The 14965-nt window shown below is 49.7% G+C and overlaps 1 long non-coding RNA gene across 3 annotated transcripts; it reads right to left on the reverse strand.

Annotated features, from left to right (window-relative positions):
* Positions 1 to 6811: 6811 nt before the first annotated feature.
* Positions 6812 to 8191, reverse strand: LOC119300864. 3 transcript variants are annotated; one of them, XR_005146806.1, is made up of 4 exons: positions 8089 to 8191; positions 7865 to 7973; positions 7233 to 7318; positions 6812 to 6853 (listed from the first exon to the last, which is right to left on the reverse strand). It is a non-coding gene; the product is annotated as an uncharacterized LOC119300864 (long non-coding RNA). The 3 variants fall into 3 exon arrangements; XR_005146807.1 differs by having other exon boundaries at positions 7233 to 7323; XR_005146805.1 differs by lacking the exon at positions 6812 to 6853 and having other exon boundaries at positions 7011 to 7323.
* Between the last annotated feature and the right edge of the window lie 6774 nt (positions 8192 to 14965).

Below are 14965 nucleotides of genomic sequence, written 5' to 3' on the forward strand. Positions count from 1 at the left end.
TAGTTGACTGCAGAAGAGCAGCCCCCGCTGCTCGAAACCCATAATACCTGCCCAAGTCATGGAATGTGCAAGAGGAGAAGCGAGAACATCCAACCTTCTTGAAAACTGCCTTGCCTGCAAGCCGGTGCCATAATGAGTCTAAGGGCATGTACAATAGTGTTATCTTAGGAGTGCCACGTAAGATAGATGATGAGGTGGAGGAGAGAGAACTCATCAAAAAAGGCTTGTCTTCTCTTAAATAAGAGAAGACAAGAGGTGATCTCTTAGCACAATATGTCTCACCACATTTTTAGGAATTACTCCCTCCGTTCCAAAATAGATGACCCAACTTTATACTAAGGTTAGTATAAAGTTGGGTCATCTATTTTGGAACGGAGGGAGTACTAGTTATTGAATATAAGTCTAAGAGATGACCCATTGTATACAAATTTTTTTGTCATCTCTAAATCCCATGCAAGACTTAAGATAAGACTATCTTATCAACCATTGTACATGCCCTAAGAGTCTTCGAAATCCAGACACCCAGATCCATTGGTACTATGCAAGAGTTCCAATCAAGACTCCGCGAACTGTAAAACACTAGCAGAAAAAAACTGTAAAAGGAATAACAGTGTGACGCGAGGCGGCCGGAGGCCAACCCCACCCGTCGCCGCCGCTCCCTCCTCCTCCCTCCCCCTCCCTCGCCGCCGGCCAGGGGCGCGGCCGGGCGAAGCCCTGCTGCTGCCGGCTGCGGCGGGGCCCCTTTGTCTCACCGCTCGGGCATTGCTGGCGTGGGCCGGCGCCCCGGGCCAGGTCGTGGAGCTACGGCCGGGATCCATGGCGGTGCGACTGGCTGGGGCGGCTCCCTGTCGTCCCTTCCTCCCCCCGCGGCGAGCGGCTAGGCGGGTGGCGCGCCTGTGCCCGAGAGGGCGGCGGCTCCTGCGCGGCCAGATCTGGCTCATGGCGGTGCGGGCTGCCGGTGGCCTCCTCTGTCGTGGCCGCGACAGGTGGTGGTGGCACCGCGGCAGATGGTGGTGGTGATGCGGGCTGGAGGTCGGAGTCGGCGGCCGCGGCGGCTTTTCCGGATCTGGCCTCTCGGCGGCGCGGGACGCGATGGCTAGGGATGCGGGCGGCGGCCTTGACCGAGGCCCTATCGGCTGGTCGGGGTGGCGGCGTAGTGGCAATGGCTCCGATGGTGCGTGCCCGACGGCTCCGGTGCTTGGAGCTCGCCGGGCGACGCAGATGGGCAGCTGCCGGGCGAGGCTGCTGCTCCGGCTGTGGGCGGCGGCATTGGTGGGTCTCCGTGGCCTTCCGGTGTCGTGGCGGCTTCACGGTGGCTCGATGGATCTGTTCGCGGCAACGGCCGGCTTCTCCGACGTCGGTTTGTCTGCGTTCGGGTCGTCTTGACCTTTATCCCATCTCCTCGTCGCCCGGACGCTACTTCCATCAAAGGGTTGGTCCTCTCCCAGCTGCGGTCCACCGCTCGTCTCGCGCCCGTTGCCGCAGGACAGAGCTCGTCTCGCGCACGATGCAGCAGGACCGAGCTCGTCTCATGCACGATGCAGCGGGACTGACCTCGTCCCCCTCTCATTGCTGCAGGACCGAGCTCATCTCGCGCTTGGGGTTGCAGGATGGGTCGGTGGATGCCAGTTCTGGCCGACCTATTGGGTCTCGACGATGGGGGTCGTCCAGGGGGCGCGAAAGGTGGGACCTCTCCGCTCGTCTCTTTCGTTGGGGTGCGGCGGGTCACGGATGAGGTGGTATCGAGGTCTTGGATGCTGGGGTGGCGGTCCTGGTGGTGGTGGTTGCGCGGTGCTCTTGGACAAAGCCCGTGCCTTGGTGCTGCCTGATCATCATGGTCGTGTGGGCGGCGTGGTTGCCAGGGTGTGGCGTTCGGTGGCGGTGATTGTTGGCCGAGGTGAAAACCTGCTCTATCTTTGGACGGACCGGCGGCGACGAAGATCGTTCCCTTCTTGAAGGCGTCGTCGCGGCTCTCATTGCCCGTCATGCGGCTCCGGGGAAAACTCTGATCCTTGGATCGGGCGGTGGCGGTGCTCCGGCGTCGTATACTTCCTGAAGGCGCTGCCTTGGAGCGCATGGTTCGTCATATGTAGCTTCATATCTTCGGGGCGATAGTGCTAGAAGGGGTGTTGCTGCGCTCAGCGTCTATGTATCATGTCTTGGGTGTGTGGGTGTGTTGCGGTGGCGTGGCGTGTGGTTGTCCTGGATGCTTGTGCTTTGGTGATTTATATATAAAGCGGGGCGAAAGCCTTTTTCGGTAAAACACTAGCACTGAACACCGGGTGCTTCTTAGGAAATGATGCCAATGGTTTCCAGCACAGAATAGTGTCAAAGGTTGGCCTCCTACCTCTAGATACTTGCAGTCTTGTATATCCAAGTAAATCATGTAAGCGCTTGCTTTCATAACCCCTCTTTTAGTTGATGCCTAGCCATTGTTTTCCGTCCTTGGGAACCCAAATCAGCAAGTGTAGGCCATAGGATCGGCTGCTGAAGACAATGCAAACACCCCAGAACTCTCTAATCAAGAGCAAGAAACAGCAAGGGCTCCCAGCATAGCAAGAAGTTGTGAATGAATTTCAGAATCGGTGCTCATCCTATGCAAGTTGGCAACCGGTAGGATACGTAAGAAATTTATGTCGCTCACCGATAGATTGTTTCATATACGTGCCTAAGGTGATGCCCATGTGCTCTTTCAGCTGAACTCTAACATTACAACACAACAATTAACAGATATCATCCATGGTCGATGATTCGAATTAGCATGTCCACAAGCCAACATAGCAGAAGCGTGAACAGAAAGGGACTCATTCATGCACTTCGAACTGAAATCCTTCCTGTTTTGTCTTGTCTGAATACCCTGTGTTCGATGAGTTTTTGTGCAATGTTGCATAAAATATACTTTTTTTCTAATGAGTTTTTGATGCAGGATATATATGCAAAGTCAAGGTACTAATAATGCAAAGACAAAATGCTATTGCATGGCACATGCATGTACGTACTTATACTTGTACAGACACGTGGATGAAATACAAGTACACGTGGATGAAATCGTGGTGCAACTACTGCATGTGTGTGCACACACAAGCACTCCTATCCACATGCGATAATACTTGGCTTATGATATATTATGTACACTAGTAGAACGCCCGTGCGTTGCCACGGACTTTAAAAAATTTACTTGGTGCATATATAACATAATACATGTCAGATTTCATGTGTAGAAAATTGAACTTTACTTTACTTGCAATGTATATTTAGATTAAAAAATGCAATTCAACGACGTAGACTAACTCACCTGATACACAAAATAAAAGGAAGTGGTTTAAAAATATAGAACAACTTTATCATGCACTCCATTACAAACGATAGATAACACCTGAATGCCTTTTTATGCAGTTTCTATCTAGGATTCTAGATAACACCTGGACGCCTTTTTATGCAGGTGCTATCTATCAAATGATGGGTCGTTTAATGGAGCATTTCCATTGTTATTATCCATTAATTAAAGACAAAACATGGAGGATTTTGTTCCTTAAAATTAATGTTCCAAGATGCTGCAACCAGAAACTTGATTGCGTTACACAATTGTGTGGAAAACTGTTACATATGAAATTAGGCATTTGGAACCGTACATGTTACCATTAGGAACTACTGCAGCAAAAGACATACGCAACGTAACATCCCAACCCTACAGGATCACTAAGAGTACATACGCAGGGGCAGATACTCCCAATCACGGTTATAATAAGTTCTAAAAAAGATTGTTTCATATTATTGGAAAAAAGTACATAAAATCAGGCGATCGAGCAGGTAAGAAATCTCACTGGAAAATATAAAAACAAAGTATTTTAACTCTTGAATAGATTTAGTGGATCCAATGCTTGATTTATTGAAGATGCAAGGACAAATTCAAGTATTACCAAGGTGTTGGGATCTATGCCGAAAGGAATTTCAACTTCTGACCAAGCTGTGACAAAAAGAATGATGGGGAATTAGGGGCACATGGCAAAGGCGCTTGGCTAAATTCTACTCCCTCCATCCGGAAATAGTTGTCATCAAAATCAATAAAAGAGGGTGTATCTAGATGTATTTTAGTTCTAGGTACATCCCTTTTTGTCTATTTTGATGACAAGTATTTTCGGACGGAGGGAGTAGAAATCAAATAAAAATCACAGGGTGGGGAAATTGATCTGATCTTGTCAGGGAAGATATTTACCTAATCAAACTAATACAATCCATTTTCGAAGAGAATTAGTCAAATCCTAGACTACTTTCGTCAACCAAATCAAGAACTGCATGTTTGCAAGAGGACACACACGAAGGGAAGAGTAATATCATACCTTGTAAGGGAAGAGCAATAAATCGACAAATCGCCGGCGGGCTTGGAGGAGGACCAGAGCACACTGTCTTCTCCACTCATTCACGAGGCTGCGCCTCACCCTCCCCGAAACAAATCGACCTACATGCTCCCCTTTAATAGTACAGATTAAACTGTTGATTATTCCAGAGAGCAATAACCATAATTAAAAATACAAACAAGGAAAAACAACAAAAATAATCTTATACTCCCTTGGTTCCTAAATATTTGTCTTTTTAGATATTTTAAATGGACTACCACATACGGATGTATATACACATATTTTAGAGTGTAGATTCACTTATTTTGCTCCGTATGTAGTCACTTGTTGAAATCTCTAAAAAGACAGATATTTGGAAACGGATGGAGTATAATGCATTGCATACCTAGTTGATATGGAGGGGTTGGCAAGAACAGTATGAGAACTGTGATATTTAGTTTTCACTCATATAAAACCTATAGGCTGACAAATAAAAAGCTAATACATCAGGTCCAAAATAATTGGCAAAGCATGTTAATTTCAAAAGGGAGCATCGTCAATACAATACGAACATTTGCATTTGCGCTCTCCATATGCATGACTGGCATGCCACATAACGTCCATCAAACTTTGGTAATTATATTCAACCCTTTTCATATAAAGCACACTGTCATTGTAGGGAATTTATTATTAATGTCAGGTTCCATTGGATGTACTAATCTGACAACACAGTCAAAAAGAAGAAGTTTAGAATGGGTAGCCTCTATTAAGTAACAATATAACTTCCAGCACATAGTAGTGGGCTAGTTGGTGAAATAACCGGACCAAACAACATGGAGAGTAGGCATAATTCAGAAGTATTATTAGGCGTGGTCAAAACTCAAGAAGGCCCATCTTCGCATTCCTTTAATCATTTTGAAGGTAATTCGCCGGTACTCAATCAAGTGGCCCTAATAGAAGCCATATATAGAAATGTGTTCTTACAGATATGAGAAGGATAACTCGTTCGTAGTTGTAGCTCATTCCTAGAGGGAGATTTATTAAAAAACAAACAGAATAAATGTACTAAGTTTTTGCCCTTCAGATATCTTGACATACAAATCCAGCATGTGTTATGGAACCTTGTAATGGGAGTGATTTGCCAAGTCTTGAATTCATAAAAGAATCTTACGAAATAGGCTTTCGCCCCGCTATATACATATATAAACAACCCGATACAACCAAGAGTCCAATGCTGGGGCAAACAGCACAAGCACGCCCAAAAGAAACAAAAGAGAAAGAAGAGAGAAAATAATGTCGACAGCGTCGGATCGATGAAAGTGATGACGACCCGCAACCGCTGCGCCCACCGGAGATTTACCACCTCGCTCCTAGCACCTTGAACCTCGGCATACCAAGCAACACCTTCAAGAAGGAACACAACAACAATGACGCTACTGCCCGCACAAGTCCTAGGGTTTCCCCCGGTACGCGGACGGGCATGGGAAAGGGGAATACCCGATGCCCTTCAGGAAGGAACGGTGGCGCCCACGGGCGTCACCGCGTCGGTGCCGACAAGCCGGCAGGGATTTCTCCCGTCCACCAAACACCCACATCCCCGAATGGTCCGATGCGCTCCACCACTGATGTCGTCCACCAACATGCGCCACCACGGTCTTGCCAACATCACCGCTGCCTCACCATGGTCAACGAAGCGAGACCGACGAGGCCGAGGGGGAGCAGCCGGGAATGAGGAGCGGCAACAACAGCAGCCAAGCAAGAGGAGACAACCTCCACCGCCATTGGCGGTCACTGTCTGGACGCGGCGACAGGAGCACATCTAGCCCTCGAGGCCCGGCCGAGCCCAAAAGGGGCTCGTGAAATGCCCGTCTCCACGCTGCAGTAGACACGCTGCCGTCTTCAAAGCCCCCCGCAGAAGCCGCACCTCCTCTACCCCCGCCGGAGCCGCCGCAGGAGAGATCGAGCCAGGGCGTCCCAGACCCAAATGGTGCCCATAAGGGCCCAGATCTGGTCCGGGAGGGCGCCGCCACCATCCACCGCGCCAAGTTATCGCCAAGTGCCCGCGCCGCCGCCCCTTGGCCACCCGGAGCCGTGCCGCCGGAGCAGCCGCCGTCGCCGGAGCACCGCCGCGGGACACCCCCACCCGAGCCAGGGCACCGTGCGCGGGTAAGGACGAGGCCACTGCCGCCGACACCACGCGGGCAGGGCCTGGTGGCGTAGGTCGGTGGCAGCGGGAGGAGGGTTAGGGGAGGGAGGACGCTGGGGGTGGGGAGAGGCACCCCCGGTTGCCTCGCTCGGGGAGGCGACACTGGGGGACTATCGCCTATGCTGGGACGTCTATCGGTGTGGAATTAACCCTAATTGTCTATCAATGAAGGAATCTTTGAGATTCCGGTTTCAGGATGATACTGATTAGTATCATGTAGTATCATGGTCTAGGCATTTGGGGCCAAACAGGTTGCTTGACGGAAAGATTGAACAACATTATTTAACCTTCTTACTATCATTTCACTTATCTACATGTTCACAGGAAGAAGAAAATTAAGCTTAGCCAGTATAGCAAGTAGCACACTGCCGATATGAAATGTCGCTAGAGTAACTCATATAGCTTAGAGAATCTTCCTATTTCTCTTGGATTAAATAGACCAATTATTTTCAGCAATTCTGCAAACAGACACCTAACATTATGCCCTGCTTGCTAATTCTGAAGGATGCAATGTTAATGCATCAACAGTAAGTAGTATGCAGGCTTCTTGCAAATCTCAAATGAGTGTTTTCAGTGTGGAAGATTACATTGATGTAGGCAATTACGGAAGCCAGCAATCATTTAGTTATATTTATGATGCTTGCTAATGTGGCTTCAGAAATAAAAAATCATGACAAGCGTTGCCTAACCTCTGAATTAGCTCACCAATTGCTTCTTGTAAACTGCATCAGAAGCCTTCACAATGTCCTGGATAAGGATACACAAACCCCACAGTCTTTCCTTGATAAAATGAAATGACAAGGTAAGAGTTGTGGGTAAGGTCAGTTCAGAGAGGGATGGAACGACGAAACGAACGAAATGATGATTAAATAGAACATGATCAAATGCCTGTTTTTCATTAGACTCACTCTGGTTTCATGCGGTGCACATCATAGTTACTTCATGGTTCTAATCTAAAATGCAGCCCTAATTCACTCGCAAATGGCAGACCGATTACAAAATTTTACAAATATCATTTAAAATACAAAAAATAAAAACACAACAATGGGTCATTTTTTCGTTAGTTGGAACAGAGGGCCAGTTCAGGGTCAAACATTCCAAATAGTACACTAAGAAACCTAGTGTGGCCTTCTAGTTTATAAAAGGATAGGAAATGAATGCTCAAATAGACTTCTACACTGATAATTTAATTTGTGAATGACAAAAAATTTACGGATTGATATTTTAATTTGGAAAGGACAAAAAATGATATACCATTTTTCAGTGTTGAACACAACTGAATGGAAAACAATCCCCCAATTCCTTGCCACAGCTAACATACCTATAGTATACTTTCCACCCCTATTTTACCAGGTTCGCCTCCTCATGGTATCCCCCTCCTCGGCAGGTCCTTGCTCCAATATAATGCATGAATGCACCCCATCCAAAACCTACATATGTAAGAAGAACACAGCCCATTGTAGAAGTCCTCAGTGATCCACTCAAGTGGTGAATCAGTCCACCAAACAAACGGAATTAACCGATGGAAGGGGCAAGAGAAATCACCTCTGATAAATGGCAAGTTTGAAAATGAGAATGATGATCAGGGGCGTAATCTTCAACTGCAATGATTACCTGAGATCCTCAACAATAATTTAGTACGTAACCAAGCTCATTTGGATCCTGCAAGGAACATCAAAAAATGTTTGAGCACAAAAAGGATGTCAAAGAGTGGCAGCCCATAAGGAGCGGAAAGTGATGAAACAACACAATAGCAGAGGAAACGCAGAAATGTACATCTTTTTTATATCACTACTAAACCTGAGATCATCCTAGAAGCGGAGGAACTAAATAATTACAGTAACATAGGCGCATCAACGACAAAAGGAGCATAGATAAACCCACAGGAACAAATTAGTTTCTTATAATCAAAGTTTCCATAATGATTTACCAGAGTACATGAACTGCCAATCCAATCGAGCAGAACTGGGGAGAATACTGTGTGCTGCATAACTAAATATAATCAATCTGTAGGTTTAGTAATACACTCTTGATTAATAGACAGATCCATTATGTCAGTCAATGAATTTTTTGCTGGAGTCAAGGATGCGAGACATTTATTATATTTGTTGCTTGTGTTGGGAAGGAAATCAAATCAAATGTTCATTGTTTTTAGTTATTATTCCTAATAGAGTAGCACATGAAAACTCAAACAAAATAGGAAAGTGTTGTGGCCATTTAATACTGAAATCAACAGGGTACTAAGAAACTGATGGATATAAACTTGTTATTGTCATGCTTGCTGGAGAGAAACAAAAATAGAAACACAATTAATAATATGCAGTGCTAAATTAACCCATGAAACTAATACTCAATGTGACTGCACGCTGAGCACTGTCCACCTCATTTTGAGTTTGGTTACCCAACTCTTTCAGGCTGAGTTGCATAAACTTCAAAATATGTAACTCTTTCAGAGCAGATAAAAGTTGTGTTTAAGGCGAAACTTCCTCCGTCCTCAAAGAACATGTAAGCTAAGTGTTGTCCACCTCATTTTGGGAATTGAGAGAGTTGTGCTCCGTCCTCATCCTTATGATAGCTAAGTGTTGCCAAGGAGTGAGCCTAAAGCATGTAAAAATTCAGAAAAGTTAGTGCATACCTGGATTGCTTGTGTTCCTCAAAGAATATTGTGACCCTGTTGACAGTCGTGGTCTGGCTGAGCTTCAGTATGATAGTGTCTGCCTCCGGAGATCCAGACATAATCATCAATTTATCTAACACAAAAGAGTTCTCGCAGATGCCATCCTTGACGTTGTCGCCCTGTTAACACAGAAGTCTATGTGCCAATGAACCTTCTCCCCGATTGTAACGAACATCAAATGGTTGTGATTCTTTATGTGCTCAGTTATGAACCAACTACTCCCTCCGTCCGGAAATACTTGTCATCAAAATGGATAAAAGGGGATGCATCTAGACGTATTTTAGTTTTAAATACATCTCTTTTTATCCATTTTGATGACAAGTATTTTCGGACGGAGGGAGTATTTATTAGCTGCATGTAGCAACCTGATCAGCGCAGGACACTCAGTACATGCATGATCGGCTACTCTCAGCCTTAGGCTTTCCCTGAAAAAAATTTAAAAAAAAGTGATGGCACATCAGGTCACTCCATGATGCCTTTTTTCAAACCAAAACTGCACAAAAAAAGAAACCCACATATAGTATCTCGTACCACAGAACTTAGTGAACAACTGCACTCTATCTTCTGCATTTAGTCGGCTTTCCCCATATCTACTACCGAATCCAACTTCCCATGAATACAGGTTGTAGAAGTTGCATGCCTCGCCCAACGAATCGAAACTTGTTCCTATTTCTGGTTTAATCACACTATTCGTCGGTTCCTCGGCAAACTTCCTTATCGATTGCTCTAGTGTGCTCATCCGTGAAGCGCACAGAGTTCTGTCCGGTGGTGCATTCTCTAATCTTAACCTGCAGCAATAATGCTTCATCCAGTCAATTAACACAAATTATGAACTGGTTTGTCAAAACATTTAATCCACGGACTCCTGATATGCAGCCTGGTTCGCAACGTTTCTCTTATCCGAAATTCTAAACACCTTACGACATCTAACTACCTGAAACATGCCGAAACCAAATACTTGCTCCCATGATTTCAAATTAACTAAATATATTGTTTGGCGAATCACCATCAAGAGTCCTTGAACTTAAATAGCTGTCTATACATGCGCTCAAATTAAATATACAATCAGACCACGGGGACGAGACGGCTCACCTTTTCGTCCATCCAGGTGCCTCCAGATTAACCTCAGGGCACAGCCAGATTCACCAATTGAATCCTCCGTGCCAAGAGCGCCAGCCTACGCGGGTGGCAGCCTTAGCGGCACCGGATCGGAGTGCTTAAGGTTATCGGCGAACTCTTCCCGAAGTGGGAACCTGCGGGCGCCGGAGTTCAAGGAAAGGTTTGTAAAAATCAATAGAGGGGCGGCGGACAAAAAGAGCTTACCTGACCACCAGATCGAGCACGAACTCTAGGCCGTTCTCCAACATCCTACCATGCCGCCGGCCGTTCTCGACGCCACGTGGTGGGGGCTTGGTCTTTGGCGGCCAGCTCGAGCCCCTTCCGTCACGGCCGCGCGACCTCAGATCCGGGAGCCACTTCCATGACGAGCATGTGCGCGTCGCGGACGTGGAGCTTCGCCGCATAATTCTGTCAGATGCAAGTCAGGGCACTTGCCCGTACGCTTACAAAAATCCATGGCTCTCTCTGCTGCCTCAATGTAGCTGCTCCTTCTGCGCCTTCGAGCTGATATGCCCGCCTCCACCCTGAGCATCAGCAGTGGCTGAGCGTCTACTCCTCGACCGGCCCGGCCGCCCCTCCGACGGGCCGCCCGCACCGCCGCGGGCCGCCCCGCTGCTGTCCTGCAGCTCCCAAGCCGCCTCGCCCACTCCTCTCGCTGTAGCGTGCTGCCGCACGGACGCCCGTGTCCGACCTGCATCGCCTCAAGCTCGTCAGCACGCTCCTCCGCTACGCCCCCGAGCACAAGTGCCTCCCGCTCAAGCTCCCATGGCGCCGGCCAACTCCGCCCGCGCGGTCGCGCACTGCTGCGCCCGAGCACCTCCGCTCCCCCATGGCCGCTACGGCCGCGGGCCGAGCCCTCCGAGCCCCGGCGCTCGCGTCCGCGCCCGCTCTACGCGCGCACACTCCCTCCCTCACCGCGTCGGCCTTCCACGCCGCTCCGTGCGCGTGTGCAAGCGTGCTGGCCTCCGCGCAGGCTCCGCACACCGGCTCTGGGCTGGCTCCCCTGCTCCGCGCCCGCTCTGAGGGGCAGGATTGAAGACGGAGGTCAACCACCAACCCGGAGTCCATGGATGATGTGCCGAACGCAAACGATGGAGACGCGCCCATGGCGGCAGCATCGAGAAGAATGCCACGGTGGCAGCGACATGCTGCGGCGCCTCAGGACAGGGCTCGCGATGCATGCGCGTGCATCAGCTAGCACGCGTTCTTCTTTTCCCTTTGTCTCTTCTTCTTAGTAGGACAGGAGACCGTTCAAGGGAGAACATCTTGTCAGGCACGTCGTCGGCATACGTACAGGTGCAGCTAGGGGACAGGAGTTCAACATACAGTCATCCACACGAGGGACTTTGCGCGGTGGCGAGGAAGGCCGCGCTCATGTTTCCAAATGAGATAGCGTGATCCTGGCGTCACCGGGGGTGGCACCACTGTACCTGAAGATGACGCCGAGGCACCACCGGAGCTTGTCTTTGCCAAGCCCATCGTTCTCTCGTGTGCTGCAACCTAGGTGTGGTGGTCTTCACCAACGACGCAACTCGTTGGTGGATCGTCCCGGCACACAGATCCATGACGAACAGGTCTCTCGGCGCACAGGTCCATGGCGTTCCGATCACGGTGCACAGGTCTGGTGTTTTGCTTCCCAGAGGCGACGGCGTGGAGGAACCGGAGCTCGCCAATGACGTAGCCCTAGACAACTCCATGACGAACAGGTCTATCCGGTGCACAGGTCTATGGCGTCCCGATCGCGGTGCACAGGTCTCTTGTTCTGTTTCACGGAGGAGAAGGCGTGGCAAACCGGAGCTCATGATGACGTAGCCCGAGACAAGTCCATGGCAAACAGGTCACTCTGGTGTACAAGTCCATAGCGTTCTGATCACAACGGACAATTCTAGTGTCCCGGGGGAGATGGTGTGACGAAACCGGAGCTCGCGATGACGTAGCCCGGGACAAGTCCATGGCGAACAAGTCGCTCCGGTGTACAGGTCCATAGCGTTTTGATCGCGGCAGACAGGTCTGGTGTCCCGAAGGAGACGGCGCGACGGAACCGGAGCCCACGATGACCTAGCCCGAGACAAGTCCATGGTGAACAGGCCATCGATGTACAGGTCCTCGGAGGTTAAGGTGTATAGGTCCATGGCATCCCCGGGTGTACAGGTCACCCTTCAGTGTAGCACCGACCCAAGGCGACGCGACCTCTACGATGCCACCTTTCGCTAACCCCATGAGGAGGCGGTCTTGGCAGACCACCGAATATATCGTCCAAACACAACCATTACGATCGTCCCTCCACGAGTTTGCCAGGCGGTGCCCCCAAATAAAGCAGACTACCATCGGCTTGGAGTCTAAACAAGTGATGTGCACCCATCACAACATACAGGTCTCGGTGTACAGGTTCATAGCGTCGCTGGCATACAGGTCCCTCTTTGGTGTAGCACCAGCCCAAGGCGACGCGGCTGTACGATGCCACCTTTCCACGGCCCTGTGAGGCGGTGCTCTTTGTCTTAACGGGCCGCTGAATACTCGGGGTCTAGCCGAGAAGAGGCGCCAACCACACCAGCCATGCCGATGTCACTGTGCGACGGTTTTTACACCGCCGCCGGTCTCCTAAACAACTTACTCCCGCGAGGCATACCCCTTGCATACCCCGAAAAATCTGCTACATCGTCAAGAAGTCCGAGCCAAGCAGGACCCATGCTACTCCAACACGAACTACATCATTGCCACCAAGACCGACGAGGCATGACGGCGAGGGCGACGTGGCTAGCACAAAGCCACGTTTTGAGTGGCATGTGTACCGACGAGGACACGGGCTCTGCCGCTGCCCACACAGCACCATCATCATGCATGGAGAACGCAAGGCGAAGACGACAGACAACCACACGGCTTAATCGGAGGTGTCTCACGGAGTAACCCACGGGAGTAATTAACCGGGAGCCTTCCGAGGCCCCAGGAACCAAGAGACCGCAATCGCTACAGTCAGGCAGGTCGTGCTAGTAGGCCATGGAGCGCATATGTAAAGGGAGCTTGTAATTTTGTTTCTCCGATGAGAGATTAATTAAGTGCATGTTTTCCTATGTTTATTTGTGTACTTAGTACATTGGCACGCCCGTAACATTTTATTTCCCCTGGTGCGTAGAGAGATAATAATACAATAACCCATGTTATTTTTATTATTTCTCGTGTCAAACACCCTGAGCCTATGGACATTTCCCAAAGGTGGTAGCCAACCACAGTAGCCTTGAGCTGGCTCTTCCCTTGAGTGAACTCGGACAACAGCCACAGTCTTGGCCAGGTTAACCGACGTTTGGATCTGCCTTCGTCGTGACCTGAGGTTGCAGAGGTCGAGGTCACAACTGCACTTTGTCGAACAACACGTGCATTGCGGCGACGTCCTCGATGTCGGCACACACCTGAACTACCGTAAATGGCATTATGGGGTTGGAGCAGACGTGGACGAGCAGCACAGATATTGAAGACGACACACCTAGAGACGATGCTCGCAGCATCCTGCTGGCATCGTCCCCTGAGCATTCAGTTGAGCACCTGGTGGGTGTCGGCGTGTCAAGCTCGAAGGACAGTGAGTGGTTGCAGCAGAGGAGGGGTCAGCCATCGGTAAAGGCTCTGATGGTGAAATTACGGATGTAGACGTGACAAGCGGGGCCAGTGACACGACCCTTACGGTGCTGTGGTCAGGACCGGACGTCGAGCATGTGGTGGGCGTCGGGCTGCGTGGGTAAGGCCGATGGCGGCGGCGTCATGGAAGGCGTCACCTGCCACCGCCGGAAAGAGCTCGACGGAGGCGTCAGTGGTGGTCATGAATGCTGCGGCAGGGAGGGGGCAACGGAGTCGCCGCCGGCATGCTCACCTCAGTAAACTAGCTCGCACCTCATTTCAGTTTGGCTCGCGACAGTGCGAGAAGGTGACATTTTAAACGATTTGAAGGGCAGTTTAGTTGCGAGGGATGACAGTTTATTCCGAAATATGCATTTTTCGCTTAAGACTGTCACCGTTTAATCTCATGAAGCAACTAAAACTGCTAGAAAACAAATATTTGCTTGCCATGCCCTTTTCAGTCACCAAATAACATTATCATTTTTTGGCAGCGCTAGGCGTTGGCCGACGGGCCCAAACTTTGGCCGGTCGTGTCCTAGCCGCCCACTACAATGATTCGCAACCGCCCGACGAAGCCTCCTTTCTATCGCACTAATAACAGCTTTGCCTCATAAAAATCACGTAAGCACGCCGCACATCCCGTCCTCGAGGTTGCCTCACCGCCAATGCCCTACAACCACCTCGTCGCCATGGCACCGCTTGTCACCGATGACAGTATCATCGTGAGTGGTTGTCGCAGTTGCAGAAAAGCCATCACCCTTCCCCTCCCTCATGGGCACCGCTCCTCGAGGTCACCGTGCTGTCAATGCCCCTGCAATTTGTTGGGGCAGCACCGCTGTGAACGGTTGCAGCTCCTCTGTCCATGATCCCACCATCGCCCCAACAACGGATGCAACTTTTTTGCCGTCGGTCGCATTTTTTCAGCGCCGTCGTCACCAGCTTTCTGCATCACCGGTTCCAGCAAAAAATGTGTTGGTTCTAGTATTGCACGGTCCATCGAATCCTTGGCGCCAGCGT

Source organism: Triticum dicoccoides, chromosome 1B (assembly GCF_002162155.2).
Source record: "Triticum dicoccoides isolate Atlit2015 ecotype Zavitan chromosome 1B, WEW_v2.0, whole genome shotgun sequence".
NCBI classification, from domain to species: domain Eukaryota; kingdom Viridiplantae; phylum Streptophyta; class Magnoliopsida; order Poales; family Poaceae; genus Triticum; species Triticum dicoccoides.